We start from the raw sequence: 19,118 nt of genomic DNA, 5'->3' as shown, positions 1-19,118 counted from the left end.
TCTGGAGCACTTCCTCATCTGGAACACTTCCACGTCTGGAGCACTTTCCAGTCTGGAGCACTTCCTAGTCTGGAGCACTTCCTCATCTGGAGCACTTCCTCATCTGGAGCACTTTCTAGTCTGGAGCACTTCCTCATCTGGAGCACCTCCTCATCTGGAGCACTTTCTCGTCTGGAGCACTTCCTCATCTGGAGCACTTCCACGTCTGGAGCACTTTCCAGTCTGGAGCACTTCCTCGTCTGGAGCACTTCCTTGTCTGCAGCACTTCCTCACAGGGCTCAAACCGAGACTCCCGCCCCCTGGCTGCTCCTTCTTGCACCCGGGCTGGCTCCTCCTCATCCGCCCAGCTTCCCGCTCCAGCATGCCGGCCCTCCAGCCCCAGACCTTTCCTGTTCGTGGGCTGTCCCCCGCGCCCCGTGACCACAAGGAGCTGTGTCGTTACAGCCACGTTTGCCCTCTGTGCTCTGACAGCTCCCGAGCGCGACACCTCCACGGAGCCTCTCCCCCAGCTGCAGGCGATGTCGCCGGGTGCCTGCGCGCCTCCTCCGCTTGGCTGTCCGGCAGAAGTCCCTAAACCTGCCTCGCGCCCTTCCCGTCTCTGCAGCCCTCCCTGCGGGCCCTGCCTTCCGAAGACGTCCGGACCGGCCGCGTCTCCCCTCTGCTGTCAGCCCCGGCCCAGGGCGCCATCATGCCTGGCCCACGTTCCTGCCACAGCCTCCCTCTCGGCACAGCCGCAGTGCCCTCCTGCTGAGAGTCAGCACACGGTACTTCTCAGCCCCAAACCGTCCCAACCACCTCACCGGGGACAGACACTGAAGCCTGGCAGACCTTCAGGACCGTGGTCCTCTGGCCTCAGAGCCTGCCGCATCCCTTCCTCGTTAGTTTCGCTCCAGCCACACCAGCCTTCGTGCTGTTCTTAGAGGTGTCCGCCTGCTCCTACCTCCCTCTGCTGGATGCCTCAGGCCCTTTGCACTTGCAGCTCCCTCTGCCCGAATGTGCTTCCCCTTGGCTGCCTCCCACCTCTCCTTTAGTCTGTTCCCAATGTCACCTCAATAAGACCTTCTCCAACCCCCCCCCAAATTAAAAATTGTCATTCCCATATGGCCCTCCCTGCTCTGCACTTATGCAGTCTACCGTTCTGCATAATTTACAGGTTTATCTTATCCCCTGTGTCCTGTAGTGGGAGAGTGAGGCCCCTGAGGGCCCGCTTTGCTCACTGCTGCCTTCCCTGCCCCTTGGACACAACTGGGATGGCCCATAATACGTGCTCAATAAATGTTTGTTGAATGAACAAGAGAGCACAGTGGATACAAAGTGTATTCTTCCTGCCTCATCAAAGTCCACCAGGACTGACTGAGTTGTTTCATTGGGAACTATTGACCTGAAATGCGGAATATGGTGACCGTTTCTGAGCCGACATGGAGCTGGGTGAAATTCAACTTGCTCTGAGGCATCGACTTGTAGGTTTTCAGGAAGACGTCGACTGTGAAAAGCACGTCACAACCTTACCTCTGCAAATCGGTGACAGGAATAGAGGGGCACGAGGGAAGTCACAGACTGGGCGTGTTCCTGCGGGGTGCTCCCACCTCCCACTGTGGCGACCCCTGCCTCCCTTCTGGGGCCAGGGACCCTCCCTGCCCTCAGCTGCCCCATCTGCCCAGGGAGGGGATTGGACAAGACAGTTTCTGAAGTTCCTTAACATTCTAGATGGTAGGGCGGTTGCTGCCAACAGTCCTCCTCGACAGAAGGGAGTGAGGTGGAGAGTCCATGCCCCGCGGGGTGCCACACTCCCGTGCGTTCACCCCACGCAGGGAGAGGCCGCGGGGAGAAGGCAGAGACTGAGGCTCCAGCAAGACTCCGGGTGCTGGAGCACCTGGCACCCCAGTGGGGGTGTGTGCGTGTGAATGTGCACATGTGTGTGCACGTGTGTCGGAGAGAGAGGAGCCCATCTCCCGCCTTGGGGAGCTGCGGGTCCTCCTCGCTGTGGCCTTGCCGTGTCGGGGCCTCAGCGGATCTGGTTGCAGAGAGAGCTGCGGCGCGCTGAGCCCGGAAAGCGTCCATCCCCTGGCCCAGGGCAGACCCGTGTGGACGGCGGCTGGGACAATGGCTCTGGGGTTTGCAGGAGGCCCGGACTCTCCTGTCGGTCCTGCTCCAGCAGTCAAAGTCAGCGAGGCTCCCTGACACAAAGGCTGCTCCGGCAGCCTTTGAGGTGGTGGGAAACCCTCAGACACCAGCGGGGTGTCCAGACGTGAGCCAGGGCAGGAGCTCGACCTGCACCAGGCAGAGGGCGGCTCGCTCGGGTCACCTCCAGGCTGGCCCAGCCCTGGAGAAGACGCGGGGACACCCTGTCCAGACACAAGGCTGGGCTCCAGGCCTCCCTGGTCTCCACCCTGCACCTGCCAGGTGCCCACTGCCTTCCCTGCTCCACCCTGCCCCTAATTGGGGAGGCGACAGCTAACCAGTGGCCCTAGAGACTCTCTCGAGCCGGCCTGCCTGCTGGCACTGGAAGAGCTGGTCTGTCACGTCGCTGCAGGTCCCAGGGAGTGGTGCCCTGCGGGGGGATCTGATAGGAGCCCTCGGTCCCTGCTGCCCACAGCCGTCACCCGACAGCCTCGGGGCCTTCCTCCTCGCCAGCCACGGTCACTCCTGTGGATCACTCCACATGTGGCAGCCCTCTTCAGAGGGTCCCCGCCAAAACCGCACGTGCTTCCCAGAAAGGGAGCAGAGGCCGGGGCCGCCACCTGCTGTCTCCTGCTCTCGTCTGAGCACGGACGCATCGCCTCCTCCGTGCCCGTCCTGACGTGGCTGGTGACTGCTGTGCCTCTGTCATCTCGCCTACGCCATGGTGAAGGAGGGGACCTGCCTGCCTCAGGAGTGTGTTTGAGGATTAAAGAGTTAACGTGCAAAACTACCTAGTGGAGAGCCCGGCAGGCACACGGCAGCTGCTCATCAGCTTCTCCGTTATTATTATTGTCATCAGTCATCGCCCAGAAGGTGGTGTGGCGGGGAGGACGGCGGATCAGGAAACGCTGAGCTAGACTAGTCGGGAGCAGCGGCAAGGCCAAGGGTGTTCTATGGAGGGGAGTGGGCTACAGCACGGGGGCCCCCAGAATATGGAGGGGAGTGGGCCACAGCACGGGCGACCCCAGAATGTGGAGGGGAGGGGCTACAGCACGGGTGACCCCAGGTTATGGAAGGGAGTGGGCTAAAGCACGGGGGACCCCAGAATATGGAGGGGAGGTGGGCTACAGCACAGGAGACCCCAGGATATGGAGGGGAGTGGGCTACAACACAGGAGACCCCAGGAAGGAGAAAGACAGGAAGAGCCCTGGAAAAAGATTCGTCCATGGGGGACGTCCATGGGGACCCACAATGGAGGCCCCTGCAGGCCCCGAGATGCTACCAGCGCTGCCAGGACCCCCAGCTCCTCCTCGTCCCAGCTGTGCTACCTGAGAAGGCCTGGCCGTCACAGCTGTGCCCAGATGGGTGCCTGAGAATCCATAAGGCCCCTTTGTTCTCTCCAAGCTCATGCTGGCAGGACACACAACAGTCCGAGAGTGCGGGGCAGGACCACGGCTGTCCCACAGTGTGGTCGCCTATACACTTGATTTGAGAGTGATTGGTGACTGGCAGGGCCCCTTATCCCCCAATCATCCACTCCATCTTTAAAACGCCACCATTATAGCTTCATTCCTTTGGATCCATATGAATGTTTTGTCAGGCTTCAAAGTCCCTGTTACACGTGGTTTATACACTGTTGCCTAAACGTCCCTAAATTCATCTAATAGTGACTCATCACAGCCGCCCTAAGGCCGTGGCGTCCAGCCTGTCCCTTAACCTGGCTGGACACACCACCATCTGCCCTGTGGACCAGGTGCAGCCCGGATGTCACCCCTCACTGCTCCCTCTCCAATGTCTCCTGCGCCCAATCTGTCCAGCTCTGCCAAGTTTGCCTCCTAAATCTTTCTCGACTCTCCCCTCCTCCCCAGCCCCGTTCCCGAGTCTGGACAACACCAGCCCTGGTCATCTTTGAGCCGAGCACCCCCCAGGCTCCCGACTGGCCCCAGGATGTCCTCTCTCATCTGTCCTCTGCAAAGACCTCCAAGCAACCTTTTCTGCTGGGTTGGCCCACGCAAAATGGACATTTGTGTGGCCCTACGTGGATGAAGATAGCAATTCCATTCGGTATGACCCATAAAAAGAGGAGAGGACTGTGGATTTCCTGCTCAGAACACTCCCTCGCTCCCAGTCGCCAAGTCACCTGGCAAGCAGAGGGTCAGGCTGTCCATCCAAGCTCCCCAGGACACCAGACTCCCAGAACTCTACACGCACATAATCTTGGGTGTGGCCTGGCTGTGTTAGCCCCTCTGCCTGACCACAGCCACACCTTCTCCTCTCCTCCCACTCATCCTCAGGACTCAGCCTGGCTCACCTCCTGCAGAAGGCCTCTCTTGACCAACCCTCATCCATGTTAAGTAGCACCCCTGCTCCTAAAATACCCTGGGAATAAACCCACACTTACAACCTTGACTTCTGATTATCTGTTTCTCTTTCCATTGCCCACTCCAGCCCTAAAACTCACAGGTCAGGGGTGAGATTTTCACATCCCCAACCTGGAACCTAGCAGCCCTCAGTTAATATTTACTGAATGAATCAGGGGAAACTTAGCTGGAGCTCACTCACACTAGCATGTAAATGACTGATATTCATCTTTTCCTGAGAACCACTCCTGATACGGGAGAGGAAGGGAAAAACCCCAGAGCTCTGTGCGAGGGCCGAGAAGAGAGCAGCCCCACCTGGAGAGGGGCGGGACCAGAGGTCAGCTTCGTTCTGCACACTTCTAAACAGCTCTGTGGGAGAGGAACCGTGGTTCCTATTTCATGAGCAAAAGGCGCTGCAGACAGTTGCTAATGAAAATCTTCCCTGGGGAACGGGGAGGCTGGGCAGCTCGAGGACTCAGACGACCAAGGAGGAAACCCCGACGTGGCGGGGAGGTTCTTGCTGCGACGTGGAGTGGCCTCATAGGACACGGTCTTCCCGCTCCCACTCCCCCACGCTGTGATGTTGGCATTTCCACAGGGACTAATTAACAGAGAGCAGGGCAATTAACTCACATTGCCGGCCTAGTATTTTCTTAAACTGCTTCCAGTTGCCTTGGAGCACGGAGGTGAGCTCAGAGCTGAGATGGTGCTGCTCCCCACAGGACAGGACACACGTGGAAGGTCACAGCCCTGACCCATCCTATAGAGACGGGACAGGGAGGAACCAGACTGTCCCCAGGGCCACCCTGACCCCCTCCCAGCGCTGGGCTGTCCTCCAGCCCCGGGCTCTGCCCTCTCAAGAGTTGAGAGCCTGGTTGGCCGGTCGATGTTTGTTTCCCTGCTTTTCAGTACGGCCCCACTCCAGAGGTGCGGCTTGTGCCCAGCTCTCACCAGCCAGTCCCCCTCAGCCCCCATCGACTCCCGGTCCAGGCATCGGGCATCGCTCTTTAAAGCCTGTCCAGGAGGCCGCCCAGCTCCCTCCTCCCCAGCAGGTCCTCTCTCCACCGCCACCTGCAGCAGCATCTTCTCTCCTGCCAGCCAAGCTCACCTTTCGGTTGGGACACCCATCCCCTCGGGCCTCTGTCCCCTCCTCTTTACAGAGCACACAGCAGGACCCATGTGTCCCTTCCCCAAATGCCTCAAGAGATGTCTCACCAAGTAGTCCAGGTGAGAACCGTCCCATTTCTACCTGACACAGACACAGGTCCCTGCAGGAGCCCAGTGTGCTGGAGGGTGGAGAATTATACAGAGATGCCAGTAAGAACTTTGTTCCTGCAAGCTGGGTTTTCACTCTGTGAGCTGAGATTCCATGACACCACGGCACCAAAAACACAAATGACACACCCTTGAACGGGACAATGAGATGTGGTGCAGGTCGTCTGCGAGGTGTGGGGGCTGCTTGTTATAATCATATTTCTCTTTACCTCTATTCATATAATAAAGTTCATCAAAATTCACTAAAGCCACAGACAATAGTTCTACTTAAAATTGCTTATAAATAACCAGACTTGCAATAGATCTTGATGTTGCACAGTATTCATTTTGCCCAAAATGGGTCAAGGCTAGTGCAAGTTCTGATGAGGGAAGGAGAAAAGAGTGACATGAAAGTGTGGAAAGGTCTAGTAAAACAGAGACGTCACAGTTGGAAGGGGGGAACACACAGGCACACACGCACACATGAATGCACACAGGCACGCAATGCACTTACACGAGTGTACACACATGCGTGCACACACAGGTGCACACGCATGCATAATCTCTGCACATTGCCACTGAGTGACTCTCCCCTGACATGAAGACACTACTTTGTACCGTTATGAGTTTCCACATCTTACCCCCCAGAAATTAAAATTCACATAGCAGATAAGTGAACCTCTGCCAATTATTGTATTTATTTAACAAGATAGGCCCTTTCTTTATGGAAATGCTCGTCTGCTCATGAGTCATAATAATTTGTGTGGATTTCTTCAGCGAATGGGAACGCATGAGGACAGTCCCTCGATGACCTCAGCGACCATCACCAGTTTGCACGGTGCCTCGAGGTGTTTGAAATGGGCGCATTCTTGGGAAGGCACATGGGTCGTGTGTGTTGGGGGCGGATGGGGACTGCCTGGGAAGGTGGAAGGCTGGATGAATAGAGAGGCCTCCGAATGAGGGCAGCAAGAACCTTACCCGGTGAGGCCCCTGCCAGTGAAACACTGTCGCTTCACGTCCACCAGAATTCTCCTACCGCGGGACGGCCTCAGTTAGCGCCATGGGGACCCGGGCTCCAAACGCGCTCGTCAGTGGGGCCATCGTGAGGCAACAAGGACAGCGGCTGGCCTCAAGGCTCAGGTGCGAAGGCTATAGCAGAGGACCAAGGCCATCCCTGGAGTCCCTGCCCTGCTAGCGATGCCGAGAGCCTCTCCCCAACCCACCCTCACCCCACACCAACCCGTCCCTGAGGTTCAATGGCACCAACGCTGCGAGGTGTTTGCCGAGGTCCGAGAGAGGCCCACACCGATCACGGCAGGAAGGGTGTTCGCTGTGCTGTCAAGCTTCAGTCCGTTACTCCAGTTGAGACACAGCGCTTAGACGCCGAGAGTGCCGTGACTAAGTGGCCATTAACTGGCTGGCCTCACCTCACTGGGAAAGCGCTCGTGTCTGAGAGCGGCCCCATCTTTTCCCTTTCTGGAGGTGCACGGTGCGAGTCGTCATCTGTGTGGGAAGATGTGCAGGCCACTTGGGGAGCTCAGGCCTGAGCTACGGGGCTGCTGCCCACCTTCGAGAGCGGGGCTGGGTGCACGACCCCACCTGCGCCCGTCAGGCTGCGCTCCGCTCCACTCTGCTCCGCAGCACTGCACCGCGCTGCGCCAGCCACGCCACACCACACCACACCGTTACACTACACCATACCACACCACACCACATCACACTATGTTACACTACACCACACCACACCACACCACACTATGTTACACTGTACTACACTACACTGCACTGCGCTACACCACACTATGCTACGCCACACTATGTTACCCTGCACTACGCTACACCATACTATGCTACACCACGCCACACTACACCACACTACGTGACATCATGCTACACCACACCACACTATGTTACACTGCACCACACTACACCACACAACACTACACCACACTACGCCACACCATGCTACACTACACCACACCACACCACGTTACACAACACTATGTTACACTGCCCTACAGTATGTTACACCTCACTATACTATGTTACACTACACTACACTATGTTATACCTCACTACACTATGCTACACCTCACTACACTATGTTACACTACACTGCACTATGTTATACTACACTACACTATGTTGCACCACACCACACTATGTTTCACTACACCACACTATGTTGCACCTCACTATACTATGTTACACTACACCACACTATGTTACACCACACCACACTATGTTATACCACACTACACTATGTTACACACACTATGTTACACCACACTACTCTATGTTACACCATACCACACTATGTTATACCACACTACACTATGTTACACTACACTATGTTACACCTCACTACACTACATTACACTACACTACACTAGGTTACACTACACCATGTTACACTACACCATGCTGTGTTACACTGCCCTACGGTATGTCACACCACACTACACTGTGCATATTGTCCTGTGCTCTGCTGCACTACACTCTGCTCTACTCTTCTCTTCTCTGAGAGACGTCTGCAGTGAAAGCAGGGAGAATTGGCCTGGAGTCAGGAGCCTAACATGCTGCGTGACACGGCCGTCCCCTCCCCTCCCTCTGTGCCTGCTTCGTCACCTCGGGGGCAGGGACTCTACTATATTCCCGTGTCTATGCCGGAGTCACCATGAGGCCCAGATGAGGTCACATGTATGAAGACACTGTGACAAGCACACGGGTCCTCTCAAAGGAGCCCCTCGGTCATTTGCGCTGGGTAGGAGGGGACTCCCCGAATGCCATCTAGCTGTCGGGAAGACTACCTGCCTGACCTCTCTCTTCCTCTTTTCCCTGAAAAATGTTTGGCCATGTCTAAAAGGGTTTGAATTGTCTGTAAAACTTCCACGAGGCCGTGGCCGTCCCGTCCACTGTCCGCCCCCCGCGGAGCCGGCTGTGTCTCTGCGGCACCGCCCGCCTCTCAGCAGCGGCTCCGTCCCTGTGGGCGGCCGAGCGCAGCAGGTCCCGGGGCACCGCAAGCGCCGTGCACTGGAGCTTACACAGCGGGATACATTCTCTCACACTTCTGGAGTCCAGACGTCTGAGATCAGGGCGCCGCAGGGCCATGCTCCCTCTGAGACTCTGGCTGGAATCCCTCCTTGCCCCTCCCAGCTCCTGGGGGTGCCGTCAATCCTCGGCGTGCCCGGCTCATGGCTGCATCACGCCAGTCTCTGCCTCTGCTGTCGCACAGCCTTCTCCCTCTGTGTCTGTGTGTCTCCCCTCTCTTGTAAGGACACCAGCCATATTGGGTTAAGAACCCATCCTAACGGCTTCATCGCGACCTGATGACATCTACGAAGACCCTACATCAAAATAAGGTCGCATTCACAGGGACCAGGTGTTAAGACATCAACACGGTTTTGGGGGGACACAATTCAACCCACAACACTAAGTAATAACTCCAGAAGCGCCTTTGTCCTACCCCTCCCCACAACACCATCACGTGGTGTGTGTTTGGCAGCCCCCAGGGGTAGGGACCAGGTAGGCCCCCTTGGCTTTCCTCCAGGCAGGAAGGAAGCAGGAGGCAACGCCAGTCCATCTGTGGTCTTGCTTTCCTCATCTGCCCCTCATGTGTTCATATGTTCACATGAATTGATTATGAGAGGCAAAGGAAGTAATTATGGACAAATGAACCACAAATCTCAAGGCCCAGTGAACACGTGAGGGGTGGTTGGAGGGACCGACGGGGGGCCATTCACACACAGGTGTGATCAGAGTTGAGGTGTGCAGAGAAGAGCAGGAGAAAGTGGCATCCTGCTGCTCCTGCCCCTGGGCTCCCAACCCCAAAGCTCCCAACAACATCTTCAGGACAGGGTTCCAGCGTGTTCCATGACCCTGAGGCTGGTCTCATTGAAAGGAAAATAGACCTCAACATTTTGAGTTTTGGTTGTACAACTGACCCATAAAGCAACTTCCTACAGTGGAAGTCGCGACATCCTGGCCTGATGGTTCCTGGATGGCTGGCCCGCGTGGGTGCGGAGAGGGGCGTCAGGTGTCCTGCGTGTGTCTGCAGTGGGGTGCCTGCACCCTCCCCTCACAGGGCCTGCGCCTCAGGGGATTGTAGGTCCATAAGTAGGACCAGCTAGCATGAGCACATGAAAGGAGGAGGGAAAGAAAACCGGTGAGAAGGGTCCTGTCTTCCTGTTGGTCGTCACTCTACACCCGCATATCTAGAAATGTGCAGTTACAGGACTTACTGAAGTCCTCAAAATGCAGGGAACTCTGCCGTGAAATTAAAGTAACTAGTCAATGACTAGGAGAGTCTCCCCGGGCTAGTCAGAGACACCTGAATGGACAGACACCAGGCGCTTTCGAAAGAAACTCTAACCAGATGAGGGCCCTTCGACTGGCAGATCATTGCAGGTAAATCCAAGCAGAATAGGGGTCTGGAGGTCACTGCATTCAGGGGGAGGAGGGGTGACCAGCCCACTGCTGAACAGGCATCCCAGAGCCCCCAGTAGGTCAGCTCCCCAGGAGGCAACGTCTCCCCAAAGCCAGGAGGGCACACCAACAGACCAGACCGGACCGCCACAGCAAGTCAGCCGCCAATTTGTGGCAGCGGGAAGACTAGAATCCACCGTTTCCCTTTGTTCCTGGGGTGTGCTGTGGTTAACCGGGGCAGGTAGCAGTTATGTCACTGCTCAAAACGGAAACGGCAGCAGCCATGTAGCATGTTAAGAAGAAGGTCCTTCCACACCAGTGTGCCAGTGGCTTGTGAACTCATACGCCCTCTGCCACTAACAGCTATACAGCAGGCATGCTCTTCCAAGCCCAGCGTGGGCTTTGCAAACAAGGCCCACGCTGGGGGCCTCGCGGTGGTGAGGGGGTGGGCTCTGACCTCGGGATGTGCGGGTCAAGCCCCGGCACGCCACACCCTCTCATGAGCGCCCGAAGTCAGTCTTCTCACCTGCATGGCTGTATGGTGGGAGCACAGTCGGCCCCCTTGCCTTGCTGCGCGAAGCACTGAGAGCACACCGAGTAAAGAGCTCAGTGAGCATCTGGTCCAGAGGAAGGGCCAGAACTGACGACACTCTGGTGTCACAGCCGTCGTCATCCTGCTGTCCGGCCCGTCTGCCTGGGCTCCCTGCTGCCCTTGCTGGGCGGTTACAGGGCAGGCCCTCGGGTCAGCGGGCTCCAGAGAGTTCAGCCACTAAGACGCAGTGTGGGGGGTGGAGGCGGGCGGGAGAAACCCGGGCATTCTTCTCCCACAGCCCATGCCCTCCTCAGCCCACACCCTCCAAGGCTGAGCTCTCAGGACAGGACCATCTCCATCCTGCTTCTGCCCATGGCGCCCAGACCCCCAGCTCCCCAGCCCCTTTCCAGTTCTCAGGTCACCCAGGTGAGAAACTGCCCCGGATTCAGCTCCCCACTGTGATCCCTCAGACCGGCTTTCTGACTGGGTGGTTGTTATTATCATTATTATTATTGTCTCTAAGCAGCAGGGCTGTCTGGAGAATGCAGAGATCAACACAGCTGGCCTCCTGCTTTCTAGGAGAGAATGTCCCCAAGTTGGATCCAAGGACCCCTGTGGCAGTGTCACTTGGGGGGGTCTTATAAAATGCGCCAGTTCCCAGAGCACCAGACCCACCAAGCCACAGCTCCTGGGTGGGACTCCAAGAGTGCATTTTAAGAAGCCCCCAGGGGATGCTTGGGCAAACCAAATTCTGGGAGTCTGCAGCATTATGAGGGGAATAGGCTGTGAACACATACAGGAGAAGAAACTAACGGAGGCGGTGAACGCTGGGTTTTTTCCCAGTTCTGATCCAGCTGCCTGTGCAGCCTTGGGGTGGTCCCGCACCTTGAGGGTCTCAGTCTCCATCTGAGCAGCAAGTGATGGGGCCCAGTGATGGCAGAGATGCCCACACCACTGTGGCCACGTGTGGGTCTGTGGTCTCCACCAGACGAGTAGCACAGACGATCAGCCCAGGAGCTTCAGCGGCCGCAGGCCCACTTCCCTGTCCGGAGGCCCGTGGCCATGCAGGTGGCGACTTTGTTACACAGCAGGGTGAACGGGGAGGGGGCAGCTGCGTGCAATGGACCTAGGGCCGCAGAACAACACTGGAAGCAAATATTTATTCCAGTAACACTTGTCATTCACCTACAGTGCAGATAAGATTAGTGCGACACACTGCAGATAAATGGAAGTCTAATCTCACCCGTTGCCCTTGGCCCCATCCACACGCAGGCCCTGCCATCCCAGGCTGCAGGAGAGCAAACTCACCTCCGCCTCCCCTTGCCTCCCAGCTGGAGCTCCCCTGCAGCAGTCCACACCAGCCACTCCAGCTCCCTCAAGCAGCTGCCTGCTGAGAAAAACCAGAAGAGAAAATGCAGGTGGAAAGGAGCAAGGAGCCAGGGGGCTGGCACTGGGAGACGGAGGCTGGGCAGACCCGACATGGCACCACAGTGGGCACGGGGAGGGACGTCTGGCCAGCAGCTCTGCAGAAGTTCTCAGGCCCCGCTCATGGGAGGCAGGCTCCTCAGGAACCCTGTCCTGGCCTGGCTGTCAGGACGCTCCCTGTCAGGCTCATTCCAAGCCCCTTTGTGGTCCCTTCTCCATCAGACTTGTAAGCCGGGTTTCCCGATTCCGTTTTCTCTCCTTGCTCCTGACGTCTGCCCAGGAGACCTTGCCTGCTACCATGGCTTTGCTCTCCATCTAGATACCCTCTTCTCCTACGTTTAGTCTTCCAACCCAGACCTCCCCCAGGTCGCCCCTTGTATGCCCAGGGACCTACCTGTTGACTGTCTCTACCTGACCGTCTCACAGACTCATCAAACCCCTCACACCCAGGACGGAACCACAGTCCCCACTCTTGCCCCTGCACCCCTCCACAGGGCTCCTTCTCCTCTTTTCAGCGCCAGGAAATGGCCCTCCACCGCCACAATGCCAGAGACCTCGGAGTTCCCATTGTCACTTTCCTTTCTCGTGCCCTCACATCCAAACCGTGTCACGCTAGCCCCCAAATACACCCGCGGGGCACCCACTGCTCTCAGCACGCTGCCTGCACCCCTGGACACAACCTCACCTCCACCCCCATCACACCAGCTGCCTCCCACCCAGTCTCCCCATCACCTCTCTGGCCGCCACACCAAACCCTGGTCCATTTATGTTTAACGCGCCAGCCAGAGTGTTGTTCTTTTAGAAGCCTGAACCAGATCTTGTCTCCTTAACACCCTCCACGTCCCCTCACCACCTTTCAGGTAAAATCCAGCACCCTTCACGCGGCTGGTAAGGCCCTTCCCGCGCTGCCACCTGCTTTATTCTGGGTCCTCCCTCCCCTCTTCTCCGTGTCTCTGCCCAGACGCCGGCTCCTCCCCACCTCCTCGCCTCACTCACCCCCAAACAGGCTTCCACCTTGATTTCCCTCTGTCCTGGAGGCCTTCCCACCCCAACCCAGGACAGGGCCCACCGCAGGCCATGGTTTTGACTGGCTGATTCAAAAGACACAGTGTGAGGAGGCCCACGCCCTTGCCTATTCCAGAAGAGAATTCCAGGGCTGTGCGGCCTAAACCATCAGACAGGGTGACATCGTGAGGGGGTTTGCTCTTGAAGATGCAGAGGCCCCCACTCCGTGCTCGCAGCTGTGGAGCGAGGGGTCCACCCACCCAGACGCCTGCTGGTTTCACGGCATCCCTTGGCCCTTCCCATAAGGACTCTCGGCCAGGCTCCTGAAGCCACAGCCTGGCTAGAAGAGCCGCAGAACCTCAGCTGGGGCCTCCTGAGCAGAAGGGGGAGGGCGGAAGGTCCAGAGAGGAGCGGGCAGAGCCCCATCTGTGTCATCACAGGGGTGGCGACCATTCTGCAGTTAATGGGAGGCAGAGCCGTGCGACGCTCGGGTAGAGCACAGGGCAGATGCAGGACAGCAGAGGCACAGCCCGGGGGGCTGCGGGTGCCAGAGGTGATCTTGAGTCCCACCGATGCCTCTGGTTGGTCACCTCTTTTAAAGACACGCTTTAATACATCACCTAGTTCCATTCTTTAGAGAACAGTTTGTCAACAGCGGTACGCGGTACAATGGAACGCCGGCGGCAACAGAAACACCGACTCGGAAGATGCCCCATGTTGTGTGTTACATCTGAACGGGCACAGCAGGGCGGTGTGCACGTAGATTTTGTTACTTACACTAAGTAACGCATCACCTATACATAAATGCATAGCTGAGGTATGTGCAGGTATGTGTTAACCCTGCGGGCTGTGTCTACACATATGCGAGCCTGTGCAACCTTGCTGAAGTGCCCACAGGGACAGGCACCAGCTTTGTGGGATGGGAACGGAGGGAAGGGAAAGGTCTTCAGCTTCTACTCGTGATCCTTTTGTGAGGGCTTTAGTCCCCAACAATGAGAATGTATTTCGTTAGTATTTTTTAATCAATAAAACAAATTTTATACCAAAAAAATAGATCAATATTATTTCATTTACATTATCTGAAAAAAAACACAAACCATGACCAGCTAGAATAAGGAGCTCCTGAAGTGCTCACAGCTGTCCAGTGTAAACCAGGAAACTGCTTTGAAGATCAGTGTGCAGAAAACGCGTGTGGCCTTCCGCACAGCACTCTCGCCCTCAGATGATATCCTAGAAAAATTACCAAACAATGTTCCCAAAAACGAATGACAAAAATGTCCATTCTGCGTTGTCTGAAACCCACACTTCCATGAAGAGAAGGAGGGGTCCACAGACGGTGGTGGACCCGCACGGTCTCATATTCTCTGGCAATGAGCTGGAAAAGGAGAGAACTACCCTCCCTGACCACAGAGGCGAGTCTCAAATCAGGATATCGAGAGGAGAAGTGGAGCTGAAGAACTCTGGGTAGGAACAGAATGAGAACATCCACATAAAATTTTAAAAACATGCAAAACCATATTGCCCATTATTTATAGATACATTCATACGTAGGAAAATTAAAAAGGCAACCGTGGGAAGGTCACACACAAACTCAGAATTTGCTCTGAGCTCAGAAAGGCACGACTTCAATTATATCTGTAAAACTCACTTTCTTTAGCTGAGGAGGATGCCCCTTATATTTTTAGCTATATTTGTCATGTCTGAAATATTCTATAATTTAAAAAGTTTGTTCAAGAAATAGCTATTGACAAATTCACATAGACAGGAAGTAGAACGGAGGGTGCCAGGGGCCGTGTGTCCTGGGAACTGAGATGAAGTTGGAAGTAATGAAAAGGTTTGGGTATAGAGAGAGGTGATGGTTACTCAATATATTGTGAATGTATTCAAGGCCACTAATTCTACAGCTACAAATGGTTAAAATGATAACACTCTGCTATGTACATTTTACCACAATGAACAAAGGAGAGACAGCCATTGAACACTCACTGCACTGTGTGCTAAAGATACAGAGTGAGATGCAGTCCGTGTTCTTGAGATGCAAAAAAAAGAAAGATCTTACAACCCACACACCCTTCCAGAAGCCATCTAAGGCAGATCATGGACCGAGCCTTTGCCTGCAGTGCTGACAGGCAAACACAGGACGGAGAAGGCGTCCATCCAGCCGGGCCCCGCCATGTCACTCCCTGAGGACACGCATCTGGTCACATCCAGAGACTAGCTGGGGAAAAGCACCCAGCAGTGGCCAAACCCCACCCCCACATGAGGTCCTGGGTGGAGGTGACGCTGTGACAGCCAGCACCATCAAGGCCACCAGCGTGCCTCCCTCCCCATCCAGAGTGGATCAGTGGTGGAAGGGAAGTCCCCGGAGGAGTCAGGCCACTGCTGGCCACAAGGGAACAAGGAGGTAGAGGTCTGCGGGGGTGGGGGAGGGAGCACTGAGCCTTCAAGAGAAACCCTTGTGGACGGGCTCCAGGTGGCCTTGCTGCCCGGCTCACCCCTTCTCCCTGAGCTGCGCTGGGATCCAGGTTGGAAGTCAAGACAGTCCGACAGTAAACGGCTAGACTGCACAAGGTGGCCCCCACACAGTGGCCTGAAAGGTGCCATCTAAAGGACCACCCACCAAAACCGTCCTCTCGGGCCACACTCCCTGGTGTGTCCCCACCAGCACCCGACATGGCACACGTGCAACACCGGGCCATTGCTGAGCCTTGCTCTAAGTCAGCACGGCACTAAGTCCCTGTGGATGCTAGGCCACTAACCCTCAGGAGAACTCGGCAAGGTGGGTGTTATATCTCCCCATTTCACAGATGAGGCAAACAAGGTCACCCACTAGGACACGGGGCACGGGGATCTGAACCCCGACAGCCCCGTTCCGGAGCCCATACCTTTGACCACGGCACGTGCTGGCTCTCGATAACATTTATGGAAAGAAAAAGTGAATTTGTTGTCTGGGCTGAGGCACCATTTCCCCAAAGTTCCCCCTGTTTCTATAAAAACAAGTCTGGAGAGAGACATACATTATTCTCTTTTCCTGTCACCACCACGCTAATGTGTAAGTAATTCATGGGCAATTAGCATACAGCTCCCAGCAAGGCTACAGAAGAACCCCGAAAGATTTGGAGAAGGAAGGAGAAGGCATAGTTCTAAAGCATGGAGGACTGCAACGTGCCTCGTAATAATCCAAGCGCTCAAGAGAAACGGAGTGTCAGTGTGAGGAGAGTGAAGCTGCCCACGGGTGGGCACTGGGAGTCAGAGGGAGGAGGGAGCGAGCGGGAGGGACCCAGGGACAATGAGAAGGGCTGGCAGCCCTGGTGTCGAGGAGGCCCTGGTAGATATGGGGGAACACAGGAATGTGCTTAGATTTACGTTTGGAAATTTACATCCAGGATCTGAGCACTCTCATCATGAAAAAACCACTAAACTAGGAACCGGAAGACTCAGCTTCCCGTCCTGGCTCTGCCAACAACCAGCTGTGCCCTGGACTCGGCTCACAGCCTCTGCACTGGGCTCCTCGCCCCATGGAGCAGTGGGCCAGGGTGAGGCCACGAAGGCCCCTTTGACCCTGGTATTCTGCCATCCTGTGAGTCACTCCGGGTTCCGGCAGCTGGTCACTGGGGCTCACAGGGAAACCGAGGCGAGAACAATCAGAGGCAAAGGGCAGGGTCCACGGGCTCGCGGGTTCACAGACCCCGGCGGAAGAAGGCACGATGACATCCAGCAAGGGGTGCCCCAGGGCAGTAGCTTTAAGACGTTGGGGATGGAAATGTCCTCTGATACACGACACCTGTATTAAAATGGTGTTTTTGTGATGTTGCAGGGTTTATATCTACCCCCAAGTATGAAAACAAATAAAATTCCTGGCTCCGTGCTGTCAGAGCGGCACCCTGGATTCCAGGTCAAGTCCAGTCCTGCTTGGGGGAAGAATCAGGGCTCGCTGGTTAACCGGTTTGAGTCACCACCGGAACTCTCCAAGAGGCCGTGATTCATGTTCTTGTTATTTAGGGAAAGAGTCGAAAAGCGAGCAAAGGTTCCTTCCTCTTGCCCCGCCTCCAGCACCTCCCCCTGGGCTCTCACTGGGCCTTTGTTTCTTCCTAACAGTGCAGACAAACCTCGATCATGTGGACGACACCAACAGGAGATCTCAAACAACCAGAATGTTTCTACATCCACTTCGTAGGACTCAGGCAACTCACCCCAGGATGGGCTTAGGTTCCAGAGGTCACAGGCCCCTCACACACTGGGTTCCCACCACCGGTGAAACAACAAAATGGTTTTTTTGGTGTCCCCCCAAAGCCTGGTCAGATGCTCAGGGCCCTCAGCAGATCTGAGCCCAAGGTCAGGGTGAGAGGCTTGGCAGCAACCATCCCTCCTTGACCCTGGGCTGACCCACACTCCTTCCCAGTCTTTGTTGGGGAAATTCCCCAGACTGGACTCACCCTGCCAGCCATCGGACATGCTTTGTGACAGGATCAGGGCTCCGCCATCAGACGCCCCACGGGCTGGCAGGGTGCCAGGGCGCTGTTCTATCTCCAAGTCTCTGTTTGAGATTAGTAAGTGGGGACACTTACAAATCCCACTTTATAGCATTTTCCTTTCACGTAAAGAAATGGCCACCATGCTTCCCCCATGACAAAGACTTTATTATTATTATCTAGCACGAACTGTCCCTTCGTTCTAACTAGGAGAGTTCAAACTCAGTCTGATCCTTCCCAAGTCGAACTGCCACAAACTTCCAAAAGAATGAAGTTTGAAGGAATGTTTGAAGATAGAGTCTCGTAATTTTTGCCTGACTCCTTACAAGCTCATTTTTAATGAAATGTGTGCACAAATATAAAGTAAGAGTAAGAGGCAGAGAAGGGAAGGCTTTGACACTGAAATAATGTGGCATTTCTGTCCTAGAGAAACAGATTGCTCCCCTCCTCCTCAACATCGGGAGGCGATGACCCCCCTCTGTTCTCCCACCATCTTCCTGGCTTTTCCTGGGGAACATGATGAAGTAAAAGGCTGTAATCCAGCTATAAATCCACATTGTATGCATTAGTAGTATTTTGGGGGGAAACCCAAGAGAGAGAATCCTGAAGACCTGCTCTTATCTGCTTATGGGACCCGATGAATAAAAATATCTGTTTGGCTATCAAACCAAACATAAATGAAATGTTCACCATAGAGATCTTCCCTTTTACTCTGAGAAGCTTTTTTTTTTGGAGCCCATCATATTAAGTCCAAATGAGGCAGAATTCAGTTCCATTCATTGAATACTGTGACCACACATATTTACCCAAAGTCGGTTTTAGAGAAGGTCCAAAATATTAGCACCTAAAATCTAAAATAACTGCAGTAGAGTCATTTTATATCAAAGTTAAGTTTCTTATTAGAAATAAAGAAAAAATCAGTAGATTCAACATACAAATCTAAAATTGCTGTACATCAAAATAAAACATTTTAAAAAATTAAATAAGAGTCTTGAGAAAATGCTTGCAACACACATAACAAAGGTGAGCATGATAAACTTAGCTTGTGGAAATAATCCCTAAGGTGAAGAGAGAAAATTAGGGAAGGACATGGAATTGACACAAAAGGAAATGAAAATGGCTGATAAAAGATTAACTTTGGTAGTAAAAAAGAAATACAATCGAGACAGCAAGCAGCATCCTTGCCCAGTAGCCTTGCCGAGGCGCGCTGTGCGTGTATGTAGCACCGCGGAGCCCTGGCGAGTGTGCGGCGGAAACACATGTTCTTTTAAGATTTCTGCAAAATAATTTGATAACACTCACCAAAGACCTTTAAAAACATTTATGTACTTTGGTCCGCCAATTCCACTTCTAGACGTCTATCCCAAGGAAGCAATTACATAATTGCTAATAAAAACGTAATATTTTCTCGAAAAAGATGGGTATCAAAACCTTGTTTGTAATAGAAAAAATTTTAAACCAAAAAAAATCATATTCAAATCACAGAATATTATTCATCCATTAAAAAACTCCTGTTTACAAAGA

This window comes from Diceros bicornis, chromosome 3 (genome assembly GCF_020826845.1).
Source record: "Diceros bicornis minor isolate mBicDic1 chromosome 3, mDicBic1.mat.cur, whole genome shotgun sequence".
Lineage (NCBI taxonomy): Eukaryota > Metazoa > Chordata > Mammalia > Perissodactyla > Rhinocerotidae > Diceros > Diceros bicornis.
This window is presented reverse-complemented; position numbering follows the sequence as displayed.